General features: G+C 43.2%; 1 protein-coding gene across 5 annotated transcripts in view; it reads right to left on the bottom strand.

Annotated features, from left to right (window-relative positions):
- Nucleotides 1-12,411, bottom strand: part of usp54a (ubiquitin specific peptidase 54a) — a 132,327-nt gene extending 119,916 nt beyond the window's left edge. For all 5 annotated transcript variants that reach the window (XM_078199341.1, XM_078199339.1, XM_078199342.1 and 2 more), the window contains exon 1: nucleotides 12,062-12,411. The gene's annotated coding sequence lies outside the window, so the exon portion shown is untranslated. The remainder of the gene's footprint in view (nucleotides 1-12,061) is intronic.
- Between the last annotated feature and the right edge of the window lie 7,751 nt (nucleotides 12,412-20,162).

Raw genomic sequence — 20,162 nt, 5'->3', positions numbered from 1 at the left:
TTCTTCTCTAAAATGTCATTAGCGAACCAAATGGGTTTTTTGAACAATCAATGAAAGTTGTTACTGCTACCATGACCAAGACTAGTTTTATGTTCCAGATTTATTAATTGAATTTAAATTCCATCACCTGCCATGGTGATATTTAAACCCTTTCCCCCTCGACATTCATCAGCCTGGGCCTCTAGATTACTAGCCCAGTAACACTGTCACTGAGCCACCATCTCCCCAAAGTGGTCCTAATCTTAGTCTTTTCAGCCAACTTATTCCAGCAAAAAAAAATGTATTTTTCACTATGCAAAATATGTGATGTATATTTCCATTCATTGGCAATAAATAACTTGAGCAACTGTAAAACAGAATCTTAATGAAAAGAGGGAGAAAAATGGCTACAAAAAAGCAAGCTATAGCCACAGAATCTAATGGTAACGACAAAATTACTGCAAAACAAAAAAAACAGAATTGACTGGAAAATGGCTGTCAGCAGCTGTCAAAGGGCCAACATCTGCCACCATTACCAAGACTAGTTTTATGTTCCAGATTTATTAAGACATCTTTATTCTTTTCAAATCTGATAGAAATTAATATTTCCAAGATAATCTGTTTATCAAGTCAGTGTCATACAGCGCAGAAAAGGCCCTTCAGCCCATCAAGTCTGCACTGACAATAACTAGTACTAAAGGCGAGCTAATCCCATTTTCCAGCACGTGTTCATATCCTTGAATGTTATGATGCTTCAAGTGCTCATCTAAATATTTTTTTTAAAGGTTGTATGGTTTCCAGCCTCCAGCTGAACCTACTGTACAGACGATCACTTTGTTCATTGAGAGTGGTTTACGTTCATCACTGAACAGTCTGACTGACCATCAATTTCACACATCTGAACAAAAATTAATTTATAATGGCTCCCAAAATGCATCAGGAAATTTAGCCAGTGACTATCGGAACCATACAACGCAGAAAGGGCAGGGTTTATATCCTGGTGTGCAAATTGAACCCAGTCAACATGGCTACAATTTCTCTGAAAGTAAGATCATCATTGGAATAATAGCTGTGTATCTGGCAAGGACAGGTTCAGACTCAAATGTGATGCCTTTGTAGTCAAATACCACCGATATGAGCCATCATTGTGGTTTTGGTACCACAGGGAAGGGAGAACCCACTGTAAGGAGTCTCACTCTTCAGCCAAAATAAGTACAGAAAGCCAGCAGGAAAAGAAAGACTTTTGTTTGAAGATTGATTGACTTGCCTCCTGATTTTCCTTTTGCTGGGCTAACCCACCCCATTGACAACATGATCAGGAACTCACCATGTGGTAACCACTCGCCAAATTCTTTTTAAAACTTGTTTAATCAACTTTAACTACAACTTAAAAATTTGAATATCAAACACCTCACTGCTGCACGTAATCAGAATTATGTTCGCCTGAAAGATGCAGCACAAGGGCAATCATGGAAATGAAAGAAGGAATCTAGTTATTTAGATGTTGTATGCAGTATGCAATGGGTATGCGTGACCGACACAGACATTGGTGACTCATGTTTGAAAAAGTCAACGAAATACACCCAAGTACTGTTGTTTGTGTAAATATTTTTTCAAGATGAAGCTGCTGATACCAATCTTACAATTATCTTCTAGTTTGAACCCATGTCTGTGGCCCCGCTCAAACTTATTTTTCAGTATCCCAAATTAACTTTTCCCATTCCATTTACTATCTTTATGTCGTCATCTCTCAGATACCTCGTTTTCAAGCCGCAACGCCTAATCTTTCATAACAGATCATGCCAAGCTATAGGGAGCAAAGATTGGTAAATGGAGCAGAGGAACAGATCAAACATGATCTGATTCAAAGATTGAACAAGTCTCAGGGATGAATAGCATACTCCTGTTCCTACATGATGCTTCAATTCTAAAACACTCAACATGAACAAATCCCTCAATGGCCTTGCCCCTTCTTATCTCTGTAATATTCCAAAGCTTTAGAATCAACTGAGAACTGTGTGTCCCTTCAAATTTCGCCTTTTCTGCAAGCCCCACTGCTACCAGTGACATACCCCAAGGTTCAGTGCTGAGACCTTTATTGTTGTTATATACATAAACGATATAGATGATAATGTGGGGGGGGGAGAAATGATAAATAAGTTTGCAGGTGACACCAAGATTGGTAGGGTGGTTAATAGTGAAGGAAGTCATCGTAGGTTACAAGAAGAGATAGATGGGTTGGTCAGATGGGCAGAGCAGTGGCAGATGGTATTTCATAGAATCCCTACAGTGCAGAAGGAGGCCATTTGGCTCATCAAGTCTGCATTGACCACAATCCCACCCAGGCCCTATTGCCCAGATAAGTGTGAGATGATACACTTTGGAAGAAAAAAACAAGACAAGGGAGTATTTAATGAATGACAGGACATTAGGAAGCTCAGAGGAACACTTGGATCTTGGGGTACTTATTCACAGATCCTTGAAGGTGGCAGAGCAGGTGAATAGGTTAAGAAAGCATATGGGACACTTGCTTTTATCAGTCATGGCATAAAGTATAAGAGCAAGGAGGTAATGTTGGAACTGTACAGAACATTGGTTAGGTCACAGCTGGAGTAGTGTGTGCAGTTTTGGTCACCTCACTATAGGGAGGATGTGATTGCATTAGAGGGGATACGGAGGAGGTTCAGTAGGATGTTTCCTGGGATGGAGCATTTGAGCTATAAGGAGAGACTGGATAGGCTTGGGTTATTTTCTTTAGATGTGGAGATGTCAGCGTTGGACTGGGGTAAACACAGTAAGAAGTCTAACAACACCAGGTTAAAGTCCAACAGGTTTATTTGGTCAATATACGCGATCTTCTTGCAGATCCTCTCCACTTAGAGCAGCAGTTTGCGGTGTCGATGGAAGTCATGGTGTGGAGATGCGACGCTACGACAACGGGTGAATGAACACCGCTCGACAATCACCAGGCAAGACTGTTCTCTTCCTGTTGGGGAGCACTTCAGCAGTCACGGGCATTCAGCCTCTGATCTCCGGGTAAGCGTTCTCCAAGGCGGCCTTCACGACACACGACAGCGCAGAGTCGCTGAGCAGAGACTGATAGCCAAGTTCCGCACACATGAGGACGGCCTAAACTGGGATATTGGGTTCATGTCACACTATCTGTAACCCCCACAACTTGCCTGGATGTGCAAAATCTCACTAGCTGTCCTGTCTGGAGACAATACACATCTCTTTAACCTGTGCTTAATGCTCCCTCCACTCACATTGTCTGTACCTTTAAGACTTGATTAGCTGTAAAGACTCACATTCCAATCATTATTCATGTAAATTGAGTTTATGTCTTTGTGCCCTGTTTGTGATCAGAACTCCCACGCACCTGACGAAGGAACAGCCTGTTCCGAAAGCTAGTGGCTTTTGCTACCAAATAAACCGGTTGGACTTTAACCTGGTGTTGTTAGACTTCTTACTTTATTTTCTTTAGAACAGAGAAGACAGAGGGGACATGATTAAGGTGTATAAGCTTATGAGGAGAATGGACATGGTGAGTAGGGACCCCTTGGTTGAGGGGTCAATCACAAGGGCACAGTTTTATGAAAAAGTTTTATGATTCAGAGGGGATTTGAGAAAAAACTTTTTCACTCAGAGGATAGTGGGAATCTGGAATGCACTGCCTGGGAAGGTAGTGGCGGCCGGAAACTTTACAACTTTTAAGGAGTATTTGAATAAGCGCTTGAAACATTATAACATTCAAGGATATGGGACAAGTGCTGGAAAATAGGATTAGCACAATTTTAGTGGTAGTTATTGTTGGTGCAGACTCGATGGGCCTTTTCTGCGCTATGACTCTATGATGACCCCAGGAGTGGTGCCATACCTTCAACTATCTACGTGCTAAGCTCCAAAATTCCCTCCCTAAACCTTTGTGCATTGTTTTCCTCTTTAAAATACTCCTAAAAACCTAACTCTTCCTCTCCTCCTTTGGCCCAGTGTCAATTTTTGTCTGAAAACTTTAGCGGGGTGTCACAGCTGCATTTTCACGAGCTCTGGCACGACTCATCTTTTAATCTTTTTTTATCCTGATGCACAACCCATAATTATTTGATCCTGATGTGTATAATCTGTGCAATGTTCCTGAAAGACCCTGGCTAAATTTTGACAACAGGGACCAGAGTTAAGTCAAGAAAATCCTCGTTTGATTGAGGTAGTCAGAGAGGGCTGGGATGAAGCCCAGTTTGCAATGGTGGTTTCACTGTGAGTGGGCCTATGCTTTGGCAGTGCCGTCGACACCGAGATGATGGCTGCCATTTGGGGGGAAAATTGTGGATGATGGTCTCGGTTCCACAGCACAGATTATTGGTGCTTGCGTTGATGAACTGCAAGATATCCTAAAGAGAAGAGAATCCTGTCAGTCGAGTGGGTAGTTTCCTTGTTGGGGGCTCACCTTTAGTTCTTGGAAATCCTGCTGCATGGCATGTCAAACATCCTGGTCGATTCAGGGAGATGGGGCCAGAGAAGGAGTATCTGTGTACCCAGTCTCCCGAGAGGAGCTGGGGGTGATTTCCCCACTGAATTTGGGAACTGGCTGCTATGCTTTCACAATCTCGATTTGAAGGTTGGGTGCTTTGAGTTCAATGGAGAACAATGTATCTGGTTTTCGAAGCCTGGGGTCGGTCAAAGACTCCAACCACTGGTCTTACGTTGTGTTGTCCTCAGTGTCCGTTGAGAAGGGCTGGAGCTGGTCAAATGTGATGGGTCTTCACCACCTGCTGGGGCCCAGGTTTCTCTTTACGAGGGCTTCGGGATGACAATATGGTGGAGGTGCAAAGGCTTTGGTGAAACTCCAGGTGGATCCTGGATATTGCTCGACGATCCTATCATGGCTTTGGCTTTTTCAAGCTCCATGAATTGCTATATTATCATGCTGTTTATCATTAATCTTGAACTTTGTTCCCTTGTGACATTATACTCCCGACAATGATATTGGCTTTTATCCTGACAAGTGTGTACGATATACGAGCACAGATGTGTTTGTCGCCTATTATCCTATCACACTGCAAAAACCAGGATTCATTAATCCTAGACTGTAACCCCTTGTGTTGATTCTGCACTGTCCTTTTTTCATAGTGATGGGGACAACCCTGTAACTGAACTCTGAGGCAAATGTTGCCAACTATCCTGTTTAGAGTAATCGTTGAATGTATCCCCTGTAAATTAATCTCCTAATTGATCCTGATTTTCACTTGTTATCCTGCTGAACCCAGCGACATCCATTTGCTAAAGCTGTGCGATTTTTACCTGTCTTCTTGTCTTATAATCCTGGGCATTTATGTTTGTGGACTTGTTCACCTGATATCCTTTATTACAATTATGATTAGTATGAGTAGCGCCATTGCAGGGAGGTGGGCAAGTGGTTTAATATGAAGGGCTCTACAAGTCCTCACAGTAGAACTTATGGGCTTGCAAATTTTGTTTTGTATTTCCAGGATGAGCTGCACAATTGTAATAAGACTGAGCTAATATATTATAAGTATTATAAGTATATAATACAAGTACTATATAGTTTACTGGTGGTATCCACTGACTTGTATTCCACTGCTGTAGGTAAACATTCTGTTTGCTCTTCAATGGCCGTACATGTTGATCACGAAGGATTCTAGCCGGAATGTTACGGCCGTTCATGCCGGTGGCGTGAAAGGCCAGCGAGATTGTGCGCTCTGGGTCTCATTCAACAATTAAAAGTTTTAAAAATAACAAAACTGAATAAAGACCTGATAGCCTCATTGAATTGTAAACCAGAACAAAACCTATTGTACTGAAAGACCCACTCCAATTTAAAATCAAAGATTTCATTTATCCGGAACATGTTACTTTCACCTTGCAGAATTAAAACTGCCTCAACACACAGTGGTTAGCAATGCTGCCTCACAGCGCCAGGGACCAGGGCTCAATTCCGGCTTCAGGTCACTGTCTGTGTGGAGTTTGCACATTCTCCCCATGTCTGTGTGGGTTTCTTCCAGTTGCTCCGGTTTCCTCCCACAATCTAAAGATGTGCGGATCAGGTTGATTGGCTATGCTAAACTGACCCTCGTGTCAGGGGGATTAGCAGGATAAATATGCGGGGTTATGGGAATAGGGCCTGGGTGGGACTGTGCTCAGTGCAGACTCAATGGGCTGAATGGACTCCTTCTGCACTGTAGGGATTCTATGATTCATCTAAATCTGAAGAACCAAATTTTTCTGCACAAAGGAATTGCTAAATACTAACCAGTCACCCAAAGTATCATTCTATTACACAACAATTACTTCAAACCACAATGTGCTTTCAGTGTTTCTGGGAATTTTTTCCAGTAAACAGAATTGAATTATCTTTGAATTGTTCTGATGAATTTAATTAAATGACTCATTACTCAGCCAAGAGACACTTGTGCACTGTAAGAAATAAACTAAAGATACACAAGAGTTGAGCAAATCTTTTGACACAATCAGACCTTCATTTAGTATTCATACCAATACAACAATTTTTCCAGGCAACTTCAACAAACACTCGAACAAACAGAAGTGCTAAATTACCTCAAGCAAGTGCCACCTTTTATTCAACATTTTGGACATGTTTACGCTTTGTTTGGAACCTGTTTTTAGCACATTTACATTGCTGGTTCGCTGCTAACAGTATCTCTGTAATCAGCACCAAATGATGATTGAAACAAGGTGGTGCCTGTGCCACCAAAAGCAGTGTGCAACATCATGGTTTCACATTTTGCCTGCAAACGTAGAAAGCAGATCACTAGACATTTAGCATTTTTGGTGATTGATACAAGTACTTATTCCTATTCTCTCAAGGTCAACAAGGCACTGCATAGCCTCGATCCATTCTTCTCATTATGGAAAACACAAAGCCCAGGAAAATAGCTATATATTGAGTAAAATGATTTTCCAGTTATACAATGAAAAATTTGCTCCAGAAAGAGCAGTGGCTACCTTAAAAGAGTTCCCTCGAGAAAGTGATCACTTGACATTTCAGGCATACTAATTTTATTTCAGAGCAAATTTTACATGGTGTAACCCGAACAATCTTCTCACTCAGTGTTACTTTCTCACCATGAAAACCTTCAAACTATTAGCCATCTATGTTGCAACTGTTTGTACAAACTTATATGGTCCACTTTCCATAACTATTGGAGATGCATCTAAAAGGTACAAAGTTGATGGCTTTGCCTTATATAATTTTAAACTTTTAGGAAACTGCAGCTAATTCATTTAGTCTTGCAGCTGAGGGGTTGAGGGAGGTGGTCCTTCAATTCTGTGTTCATTTTTTCTGTAGCATCACTGCAGCAGAATAATCTGAAATGGTTCAAGAAGTGACTCCAACATTAGCACAGCATAAAATATGGATTTATATAGAAGATTCTGTGCATGGAAATGCTTCTTACAACAAGGGTAGAAACATACCAGGGAACAATTGGTAATTGATCAAACACAATTGGATGCAGGCTCAGACTTGTGGCTGGAGAAGACCAATAGGAAAGGTAGAACAATTATTGAATTATATTATCCATAATGTCCAAATTTGATTATCAAATGTTAGTTAGCATCATTAGCCACATCATCAAATTGGCATCAGACACAATACTCTTTCCTCTAGCTCAGGTGTGACCAAGACACAGCTGACAACATATCAGCAGCTGATGTCACTCGGGACAGTGTGTAGAAGGGGTGAAAACCAAAGATAGCTCATGGGAAATTCCAGAGGTAACATGACATGGGTGGGTTCAGAAATCACTACTGAAATGCCAGCTTATAACTGGATAGATAACAGTGGAACCTTGCAAGGGCAAACCCTTCATGCTGGACAAGAGAGGTGAGAATTTGGAGAAGGGTGATATGGTTGACCAGAGAGGTAGAAGTGTCAAATGTGATTTGAATCAGTGCTGCAGTGGGAACTTAACTAGAGAGATTCAAACATGGAGTTACAGAAAAGATGATCAGAAATTTGGAAGCAGTCCCTCCAATATCTCTCCCCTTCAGGGATAGGGGAATGAGCAGCAATTTCCTCCAGCTAACAATTGCAAAGAGTGAAACCATCCATCACATTTGGCCCTCATCACAAACTCTGTATCTTTACCATGGATTCATAACTTTGTTGTCCTTCCTATTCAACACTTCACTGAGCTCCCAATCCCCTATTCACTCCATCACAAAGATCGCCTAATTCCAGCTATTCAGAACACAGTGGTTAAAATGAAACAATATAATGAAAACAAATTCATCGGCAGCAGTCAACACAAATGAAGCAGTGGTGGATGTAGTGATGCATAGAAATTTTATAATCGTCCTTGTGTATTTTCGCTTGGGTGGGTCAGCTTATATACAAGTATACATACAGAAACTGACAAGTTTATTTACTATATCTTACAGGTAATGTCAGTCAAAAGCTACCATTTATACTGAAACCATGTTCAGCTGTGTTGAATGAATATAATTAACTTCAAAAGATCCCACAGAAGAGCATCTCACTGGAACTAACCCTCAGAATTAATGCTTTGCAAATACAAGCTACACAGTAGCAAAAAAAAACACCTACTGTTCAAGTTCAATGATGCAGCCATAAATTGAATAAAAGCATCCCCTGCAACACCTCTCAATTCTGTAAAATGAGCAGCTGTGTTTCCCGCCACCTCTATCCATCACTTGTGTTAATTTTACCAGTCTACATAAAGTCTGCGCTTCAAAATTCATGTGAACAGTTTGAAATAACTCAACATGATAAAGTATTAAATGGTTACAAGTATTAATTGCTTGAAACTTGCGTTTTATATTTCATCATTTAAAACTATGATGAACTAATTTGATCTGTTAGAAAAGGGGGAAAAAGGCTTTTATCTTTATATTAGAATAAGCCCTTTGATATGCACAATTGAATACAGTCTTCAGTTTGCATCATGCTGTGATTTTGTCACGTTTATTCTCTCTTCCTTGTCTCGCTTTCAGGTTCCAATGAAAAACTAGATTCCCACCCACTGTCTCAGCCTCAGGATGTAGTATATTTTTCACAATAATATAAGCAACACAATTTCTAAAACTAATTAGGTAAAGAGACAAGGAAAAAAATGTTTGGTTATAGTAACAACCCGACATACCTACAGCCAATATTAGTTGCAGTTATACCAATGACACGTGGCTTGCAATTTCAGGGGAAAAATTATAAACTTTGAGCAAAATTCAACACTTAACTTTTTCAGCATCATCTTTTAGTATTAACAAGAATGACCAATAGCAATATTCTAACCCAGGTCAAGCATTCAGATGACTAGAAGAGGTACAAGCAAGGTGTTCTCCCCAACTCTTGCTAACCAATAGCATAAAGAAAAACAAGTAAACTGGTGCTAAATTTCAATACTGTTTGCAAGACTTTTGCTTTTCAGAAGTTTAGAAATAACCAGCTACCTTTTTGTTGGAATCTTAATTTAACATGCAGAATATCAAATATTAAGCACATAACAATATTTCTGAAAAAGGTAAAAACACATTATATAAAATGTAATACTTGTCAGAAATCAAAGCAGAAATATCTGAGAAAAAGAGCATTAGTGTTGTAATAAGTTTAACTAGCTGACAAACATTTGATTTATTTAAGCATCATAGCCACTGAAAATTCTTTAGACATACTGTGAACTATGTACAATCTGCAATTCAAAGTGTGTGACATCTGTCATAAAAAAGTGCCAAAACATTAAAGCACTGGCAAAGCAAATTATTTCAACAAACACTTGCAAGCTACCGACCTATTACTTTTATTCCTCAACCCATCAATGCATTATGGAACAAATCAATTCACTATGGAATTACTAGACAATCAGAAGGCACCCATGATTATTTTCCGAACTCCACAACATCCCGAAATGTGGGACTGCTGCCGACCAACTGAGTTCAGAACTTGGGACTTCAGCATTGAAATAAACATGAATGTACAAATGACCAGTATGTAGAAGTTCAACTTTAAGAGGCCTGACCCCCGACAGAGTATATAATCCACATTACATTCAAACAGTCTCAAATTTACATACAATTCCCAACATCACATTTTTGTGCTTACTTAACGGCACTGTTTCAGTTTTACAACTCCCTAGCTCCTCAGCCTGCTTGACAAGAAACTGAAATCCACTTATCTGCTTCCTAAATTTCCCCAAGATTTGACATTTAACACTAAACATAAAATCAGAACTTTATAAAAATAATACATCCAACTGAAGCGTAAGCTGAATTACAGCACAACCCTGGTCCAATTATTCCCTGCTCTCCAACTCAATTTCACCCCAAGGCTACATTTGACCGTCACTCCCCGAGTGTAGTACACCAGGACATCAATTGGTCTTCAACACGATCATATTTTCATTTAACAATATGAATGTGGAGAATGTCAGCAAATTTAAACTCCATGCCTCATCCCAAATTACTTTGTGGCATTTCTGATGACCATTAACCCATAACGTGGAGTATTCAGAGTAGTCACTAGTAGATTAAAACATGAAACGAAACTTTACAGATAATTTTAAAATAGGTTGCTCGTAAAAAAAACTGAAAGATTTACAAGTAACAAAAGCAGAATTATACAGACGCTGGAAATCTGAAATAAAAACAAAACGTTGGAAATGCACAGCATCCATGGAGAAAAGTGCAGAGGTAACATTTCAGATTGGTCACTTTTTGTCAGAACTGGGGAGACTTTAGGCAAGTATGGATGTGGGGAGAGAACAAAATGGAAGGTGTGTGATAGGTTGGATTGCAAGAGAGATTAAATAGCAAAACCGATGATGGGACAAAACAAAAAGAGACAGTAATGGGTCAGCCATGTAAAGAAACAAGGTGGGTCTAGACAAGGTACAAACAAATGGGTACAGCAGAATCACTACCAACTACTGCTGTCTGAAAAATGAAAGCGGACATTATCATCGAAAATTGTTGAAATAAATGTTGGATCTGGAAAGCTGTAAAGTGCCTAGGCAAAAATGAGTTTCTGTACCTCCAGCTTCATTGGAACAATTTGGGGAATAAGGACACAAGAGGTCAGAATGGGAGTGTGGCAAAGAACTAAAACGATAGGCAAACAGAAGCTTGATGTCACACTGAATAGAGGAACTCTGTGAAACAATCCAGCAATCTGTGTTTGGTCTTCCTATGTAGAAGAAACCACATCATGAGCAGTTAACGCAACATGCCACACTGAAATAAGCACAATAAATTGCTATTCTCCCAAATGGTGTTTGGGTTCTGGATGGCGGAGGAGTTAAAAGCACAGGTGTTGGATCTCCTGCATGTGCACAGAAAGACGCCATGGGAAGAGGGAGGTGTGTTGGGAGTGATTAAGGAATGGACAAAAGTTCTCAGAGGAATGGTCCCCTTCAAATGCTGAATGGGAGAAGGGAAGTTGGAAACAGAAAAATAAAAATCACAAATGTGAATGTTGTTGTCAGGTTAGGGAGCTGTGCACAAAACACTGGCTGTCTTTATCCAACTTTGAAAGTGGAAAGCTGAAGGTGTCAAATGGTGTCCCTTAAAAACATCTGGAATTATGAAGTCCATTACATGAAAACCAGCATTTTAGCCAACTTGGTCGACACCTCCCTCCCAAACAAGAACAGACCCCAAAATGCCTGCATGCCAACAATAAATCATGACCAAAAATCCAAAATGGCCCCACTGAGGAGCAAAGTCAGCCCTGTCTATTGCAGAGGACAAGTGCAGTTTGCCAAGATCCGCATTATTGTATTCTGGCCTCTTGAAATCCTGCCCAAGATCAATACAGCCACAGCAGAGAGTGTGTTTACAGTGTTGGGAGGGGAGGTGGCTGCATTGACAGCGGAGTTGGAAGCATTGCTATGTCCTCTTATCATTTACCTGTGTGCAGGGGGGGCGGGCCATTTGTACAGCTAACACTCAGCAGTGGGATAGCAGGGTCGGGGGTCAGCCGCGCGCTCTCCCCCCGGGGTCAGGGGTCAGCGCGCTGCAACCGTTAACGGTCAGTGGGCTCGAGCTGGCGCGGGGCCTCCAGACAGCCAGTCCCCGAATCAAATGTCCCTACCTCATGGCCGGATTCCGGCCGCTGGTCACTCGTTTTGGATCCGGCCGCCGCTGCCGCCCGCTCTCTCTCTCTCTATTATATATTTATCTTACTCTCTATCTGTTTATTTCTCCGTGTGTGTGGAGGCTGATGTTGGTCCACTCGCTCTCCCGGTGCCTCTCCCTCAGTGCCCGCTGTCTCTCCTTATCTCCCTCCCGGTGCCCGCTCTCTCACCCCCACCCCTCGCTCTCCCTTAGTCTCTCTATCTCCCCGTACCAGTCTCTCTCTCTCTCCCGGTGCCGGGTCTGCAGCACCCCCACTCTCTCTCTCTCTCTAGCCCTGTCTGTCTCGCGCTCTCTCTCTCTCTCTCTGGAGCTCAGCCACCGGCTCCGGCCGTCTCCAAACATCGCGAGAACTCCGACATGGAGCCACACACATCTCGCGAGAGGTCAGCAGCTCCAGACATTGGGGTTGGGTATAGGGTGGGGCTGGGTTGATTGTTGGGTATAGGGTGGAGTTGGCTGGGTGGGGGTAGGATTTAATGGGTTGGGTATAGGGTGGGGTTTATTGGGTATAGGGTGGGGCTGGGTGTGGGTAGGGTTTATTGGGTTGGGTATAGGGTGGGGTTTATTGGGTATAGGGTGGGGCTGGGTTTATTGTTGGGTATAGGGTGGGGTTGGCTGGGTGGGGGTAGGGTTTAATGGGTTGGGTATAGGGTGGGGTTTATTGGGTATAGGGTGGGGCTGGGTGTGGGTAGGGTTTATTGGGTTGGGTATAGGGTGGGGTTTATTTGGTATAGAGTGGGGCTGGGTTTATTGGGTATAGGGTGGGGTTGGCTGGGTGGGGGTAGGGTTTAATAGGGTGGGGTTTATTGTTGGGTATAGGGTGGGGTTGGGATTTATTGTTGGGTAGAGGGTGGAGTTGGGGTTTATGATTGGGTAGAGGGTGGGGTTTATTGTTGGGTTTGGTTGGGGTGTATTGGGTATAGGGTGGGGTTTATTGTTGGGTATAGGGTGCAGTTGGGGTTTATGATTGGGTATATTGTTGGGTTTGGTTGGGGTGTATTGGGTATAAGGTGGGGTTTATTGTTGGGTATAGAGTGGGGATGGATGGGGGTGAGGTTTAATGGGTTGGGTATAGGGTGGTGTTTGTTGTTGGGTGCTGGGTGGGGGGTTTATTGTTGGGTATAGGGTGAGGTTGGCTGAATGGGGGAGTTTTTTGGGTTTGCTATCGGATGGGGTTTATTGGGTTTGGTATAGGGTGGTGTTTATTCTTGGGTGTGGGGTAGGAGTTTATTGTTGGGTATAGGGTGGAGTTGGGGTTTATGATTGGGTAGAGGGTGGGGTTTATTGTTGGGTTTGGTTGGGGTGTATTGGGTATAAGGTGGGGTTTATTGTTGGGTATAGAGTGGGGATGGATGGGGGTAGGGTTTAATGTGTTGGGTATAGGGTGGGGTATATTGGGTATCGGGTGGGGCTGGGTGTGGGTAGGGTTTATTGGGTTGGGTATAGGGTGGGGTTTATTGGGTATAGGGTGGGGCTGGGTTTATTGTTGGGTATAGGTGGGGTTGGCTGGGTGGGGGTAGGGTTTAATAGGTTGGGTATAGGGTGGGGTTTATTGTTGGGTATAGGGTGGGGCTGGGTGTGGGTAGGGTTTATTGGGTTGGGTATAGGGTGGGGTATATTGGGTATAGGATGGGGCTGGGTTTATTGGGTTGGGTATAGGGTGGGGTTTATTGTTGCCTATAGGGTGAGGTTTGGTGGGGTTGGGTTTTATTGTTGGGTATATGGTGCAGTTCGGTGGTGGTGAGGTTTATTAGGCTGGGTATAGGGTGGGGTTGGATGGGCGTGAGCTTCATTATTGGGTATTGGGTTGAGTTGGGTGGGGGTGGGGTTTATAGGGTTGGGTATAGGGTGGAGCTGGATCAGGGTGGGACTTGTTGGCTTGGGTATAAGATGGTGTTGGGTGGAGGTGGGGATTATTGGGTTGGGTGGAGGTGGGGTTTATTGGGTTGGGTCTAGGGTGGGGTTGGGTGGGATAGGGTTTATTGTTGGGTGGGGGTGGGGTTTATTGGATGGGTATAGGGTGGGGGTGGATGAGGTTTATTGTTGGGGATAGGGTGGGGTAGAGGATAGGGTGGGGTATAAGGTGCAGTTTATTGTTGGGTACAGGGTGGAGTTGGGTGGGGGGGGGGAGTTTGTTGGGTATAGGGTGGGATTGTTCATAGAAACAGAAAAACTACAGCACAAAACAGGCCCTTCGGCCCCACAAGTTGTGCCGAACATATCCCTACCTTTTAGGCCTACCTATAACCCGCCATCCTATTAAGCCCCATGTACTCATCCAGGAGTCTCTTAAAAGACCCTATTGAGTTTGCCTCCACCACCACTGACGGCAGCCGATTCCACTCGCCCACCACCCTCTGTGTGAAAAACTTCCCCCTAACATCTCCCCTGTACCCCCCCCCCAGCACCTTAAACCTGTGTCCTCTCGTAGCAGCCATTTCCACCTTGGGAAAAAGCCTCTGAGAGTCCACCCGATCTATGCCTCTCAACATCTTATATACCTCTATTAGGTCTCCTCTCATCCTACGTCTCTCCAAGGAGAAAAGACCGAGCTCCCTCAGCCTATCCTCATAAGGCATGCCACTCAATCCAGGCAACATCCTTGTAAATCTCCTCTGCACTCTTTCAATCTTTTCCACATCCTTCCTGTAATGAGGCGACCAGAACTGAGCACAGTACTCCAAGTGGGGTCTGACGAGGGTCTTATATAGCTGCATCATTATCCCCGGACTCCTAAACTCAATCCCTCGATTGATAAAGGCCAGCACACCATACGCCTTCTTAACCATCTCCTCCACCTGCGGGGCCGATTTTAGAGTCCTATGGACCCGGACCCCAAGGTCCTTCTGATCCTCTACAGTACTAAGAGTCTTTCCCTTTATATTGTACTCCTTCATCCCATTTGACCTGCCAAAATGGACCACTACGCATTTATCTGGGTTGAAGTCCATCTGCCACTTCTCCGCCCAGTCTTGCATCCTATCTATGTCCCTCTGTAACTTCTGACATCCCTCCAGACTATCCACAACCCCACCAACCTTCGTGTCGTCGGCAAACTTACCAACCCATCCCTCCACTTCCTCATCCAGGTCATTTATGAAAATGACAAACAGCAAGGGTCCCAGAACAGATCCCTGGGGCACACCACTGGTGACCTCCTTCCATTTAGAAAAAGACCCATCTATCCCCACTCTCTGCCTCCTTTGGGCAAGCCAGTTCTGGATCCACAGGGCAGCAGCCCCTTGGATCCCATGCCCTCTCACTTTTTCTAGAAGCCTTGCATGGGAGACCTTATCGAATGCCTTGCTAAAATCCACATAAACCACATCTACCGCTTTCCCTTCGTCAATGTGTTTAGTCACATTTTCGAAGAACTCCACCAGGCTCGTAAGGCACGATCTGCATTTGACAAAGACATGCTGAGTATTCTTGAGCATACTAAACCTCTCCAAATGCTCATAAATCTTGTCCCTCAGGATCTTCTCCATCAGCTTACCAACCACTGAGGTTAGACTCATCAGTCGGTAATTTCCTGGGCTATCCCTGTTCCCCTTCTTGAAAATAGGAACCACATCTGCAATCCTCCGGCATCTCTCCCATCTCCATCGACGACGTAAAGATCATCGCCAGAGGCTCTGCAATCTCTTCCCTCGTCTCCCACAGTAACCTGGGGTACATCCCATCCGGACCCGGCGACTTATCTATCTTGATGCCATTCAAAGATTCCAGCACAACCTCTTTGTTAAATTCCACATACTCAATCTTTTCAGTCCACCGCAAGCCCACAGTCCATCCACCCAGGTCCTTCTCCTCTGTGAAAACCGAGGCAAAATACTCGTTAAGCACCTCTGCCATTTCTACTGGTCCTGTACAGATTTTCCCGCCTTCACCTTTTATAGGCCCTATTCCGTCACGTCTCATCCTTTTACTCTTCACATATTTATAGAACGCCTTAGGGTTTTCCTTAATCCTACTTGCCAAGGCCTTCTCATGACCCCTTCTGGCTCTCCTAATTTCCTTCTTTAGTCCCTTCCAGAAGCCGTATACTCATCCAGATCCCTATCTTCGCCAAGCTCTCTGAACCTTTTGTACGCTTTCCTTTTCTTCTCGACTAGGTCCCGCACAGCTTTCGTGCACCACGGTTCCTTTAACCTACCAACTCCTCCCTGTCTGCTCGGAACGTTGTCCTGTAGAACTCTAGACAGACATTCCTTGAAAAACTGCCACCTCTCTTCAGTACATTTCCCCGAGAATACCTCCTTCCAATTTACTCCTCTAATTTGCTGCCTTATGTCTTCATATTTCCCCTTACTCCATAGAAACGCTTTCCTAGCTTGCCTGATCCTCTCTTTTTCCAATGCAAACATAAAGGAGATAGAGTTACGATCGCTATCCCCAAGATGCTCTCCCACTGAGAGATCTGACACATGTCCAGGTTCATTGGTCAGTATCCGATCAAGTACAGCCTCTCCTCTTGTAGGCTTGTCCACATGCTGTGTCAGGAAACCCTCCTGAACACACCTAACGAACTCCTTCCCATCCAATCCCCTTACCCTAGGGATATACAATATAATCCCTACAGTACAGAAGGTGACCATTCGGCCCATTGAGTCTGCACCGACGACAATCCCACCCAGGCCCTATTCCCGAAACCCCACATATCTACCCTGCTAATCCCTCCAACATACACATCCCGGACACTAGGGGGCAATTTAGCGTGGTCAATCAACCTAACCTGCATATCTTTGGCGTTTGGGAGAAAACTGGAATTGAATGTTTCGGTGGTGGATGGGATGCCAATTATGTGGGCTGTTTTGTGCCGGACAGTATTGAGTTTCTTGTGTTGATGGGGTTGGTCACATCCAGGCAAGTGGACTGTATTCCTTCACATTCCAGACTTGTGCCTTATAGATGGTAAGTAGAATTTGGGGAGACTGGAGATGAGTCACCCGCCACACAAGTCCCAGGCTGTGGGAAATTGCTGCGCTGTTGAAGGTTCTGTCTTGAGGATGTGATGGGGAGGCGATAGCCTCGTGGTATTATCGCTAGAATATTAATCCAGAAACTCAGCTAATGTTCTGGGGACCCGAGTTCAAATCCCGCCACGGTAGATGGTGAAATTTGAATTCAATAAAAAACATCTGGAATTAAGAATCTACTGATGACCATGAAACCATTGTCGATTGTCGGAAAAACCCATCTTGTTCACTAATGTCTTTTAGGGAAGGAAATCTGCCGCCTTTACCTGGTCTGCCTACATGTGACTTCAGAGCCACAGCAATGCGATTTACTCTCAACTGCTCTCGGGCAACTGGGATGGGCAATAAATGCTGGCCAGCCAGCGACGGCCATGTCCCATGAATTATTTTTTTTTAATGTGATATTAAACCGAGACCCCATCTGATCTCCCAGGTTGTCCTAAAAGATTCTTTGACAGTGTTTTGAAGAAGGGCAAGAGTTATCCTAGGATCTGACCAACATTTGTCCCTCAGTCAACATCACAAAAATAGTCATTCGATCATTATTGCTGTTCGTGAGAGCTTTTTGTGAGCTCATTGGCTGCCATGTTTCCTTTATTACAACAGTGACCAAACTTCAAAAATAATTAATTGGCTTTAATATACTTTGAGGCATTCTGAGAGCCATGATAGGTGCTATATGAATGCAAATCTTTTTTTCTATTGATCAATGGCCACTATGCTTTATGCTTCTAAAATCCAATCTGTTTTATTTGAATCATTAAACTCCAGAAATGTAGCTGGGTTGTAATCTTATCATATAAAACATTTTGAAATGTCTTACTGCATAATGCAAGTTCTTGATTCTTAATTTCTGAATGTCACTCTGACCATTTCCCAAATATGTTCTGTACCTCTTAAACACTGCAATTAAACCTGAGTCAAATATCCTCCGAAGATGAAGGACATCATACATGGTGATTTACCTTTAATGATTAGAGTTTCAGTCAAATGATTGTTCTCCTCTAAAGCATTTTGCTACATTCAAGGCACTAATATAAATATAACTTCTTGTGGTAAGATAACAAATTTGTATTCATTGCTCGATGTTTATTCTCTGTAACCTGCCCTACTATGCAAAACGTAAATAGTTTTGCCTTTCAGGAGTGCAAAGCTGACCGTCATTCTTTTCCCTACTGTCATCAATTTTTGAATGAAATTCCAACATTAAACAGATCTTCGTTGTATCACAGTTGCTCTTTTACATTTGTGTTTAGGCCAATTAATGCAGTTATGAGTTATGGCAGCTTTTCATCAGTTGGAGTTATAGGCAGTTGTCTGCATTCACACAATTATCAACAGATCTGTGGAGCAAACTGACATGGTGCGATATTGACAGATGACGAGTTACCGCTTAAATAAAACTCGAGTTGTCTTACTGTTTCAGCAAATAAATGAATCACTTTGTGTAAATATAGATCAGGAAGGTCCGAGGTCTGTTACTTCAGTTATAGGGGTGAATGAACCTTGACCATTTTGTTGCCTGGTCTGCTCGTAGTTGATTAACCGCGATAGATTATTATTTTGTAAACATGGGCTGCAGAAAACAAGAATATAAGGAAGGCCTGCACTTGTATAGTGCCTTCACAACTTCAGAACATCCCAAAGCATTTAACATCCAATGGTGCACTTTTGAATTGCCATTACTGTTGTATTGTGGGAAATGCAACCCTCAATTTGTGGACAGCAAGATCATATCAGCAATATCGTCACAGCCAGATAATCTGATTTAGTTAGATGTTGTCTGAGGTGCAAAATACTGGTCATGGGATCTTTTATGTCCATTAAAGAGGACGGTTAGGGTCACAGGTTAATGTCTCATCTGAAAGATTGCACCATCAGTTGTGCGTGGAGTCTGAAGAGATAGGAGAGGCACTAAATGAATATTTTTTGTCAGTATTCACACTGGAGAGGGACAGTGTCGAGGGGAGTACTGAGATGCAGGCTGTTGGACTGGATGGGATTGAGGTTCATAAGGAGGAGGTGTTAGCAATTCTAGAAAGGGTAAAAATAGATAAGTCACCTGGGCCGGATGGGATTTATCCTCGGATTCTCTGGGAGGCTCGAGAGGAGATTGCAGAGCCTTTGGCTTTGATCTTTGGGTCATCATTGTCTACTGGAACTGTGCCAGAAGACTGGAGGATAGCAAATGTTGTCCCCTTGTTCAAAAAGGGGAGTAGAGACAACCCTGGTAATTATAGACCGGTGAGCCTTACTTCTGTTGTGGGCAAAGTATTGGAAAGGATTATAAGAGATAGGATTTATAATCACCTGGAAAGGAATAATTTGATTAGGGATAGTCAGCACGGTTTTGTGAAGGGTAGCTCGTGCCTCACAAACCTTATTGAGTTCTTTGAGAAGGTGACCAAAGAGGTGGATGAGGGTAAAGCAGTTGATGTGGTGTATATGGATTTCAGCAAAGCGTTTGATAAGGTTCCCCATGGTAAGCTTTTACAGAAAATACAGACACATGGGATTGAGGGTGATTTAGTGGTTTGGATCAGGAATTGGCTAGCTGGAAGAAAACAGAGGGTGGTGGTTGATGGGAAATATTCATCCTGGAGTTCAGTTACTAGTGGTGTACTGCAAGGATCTGTTTTGGGGCCACTGCTGTTTGTCATTTTTATTAATGACTTGGATGAGGGCGTAGAAGGATGGGTTAGTAAATTTGCGGATGACACTAAAGTCGGTGGAGTTGTAGACAGTGCGGAGGGAAGTGGCAGGTTACAGAGGGACATAGATAAGCTGCAGAGCTGGGCTGAGAGGTGGCAAATGGAGTTTAATGCGGAAAAGTGTGAGGTGATTCACTTTGGAAGGAGTAACAGGAATACAGAGTACTGGGCTAATGGTAAGATACTTGGTAGTGTGGATGAACAGAGGGATCTGGGTGTCCATGTGCATAGATCCCTGAAAGTTGGCACCCAGGTTGATAGGGTTGTTAAGAAGGCGTACGGTGTGTTCGCTTTTATTGGTAGAGGGATTGAGTTTCGGAACCAGGAGGTCATGTTGCAACTGTACAAAACTCTGGTGCGGCCGCAC

This window comes from Mustelus asterias, chromosome 28, assembly GCF_964213995.1.
Source record: "Mustelus asterias chromosome 28, sMusAst1.hap1.1, whole genome shotgun sequence".
Taxonomy (NCBI): domain Eukaryota; kingdom Metazoa; phylum Chordata; class Chondrichthyes; order Carcharhiniformes; family Triakidae; genus Mustelus; species Mustelus asterias.
This window is presented reverse-complemented; position numbering and strand designations above follow the sequence as displayed.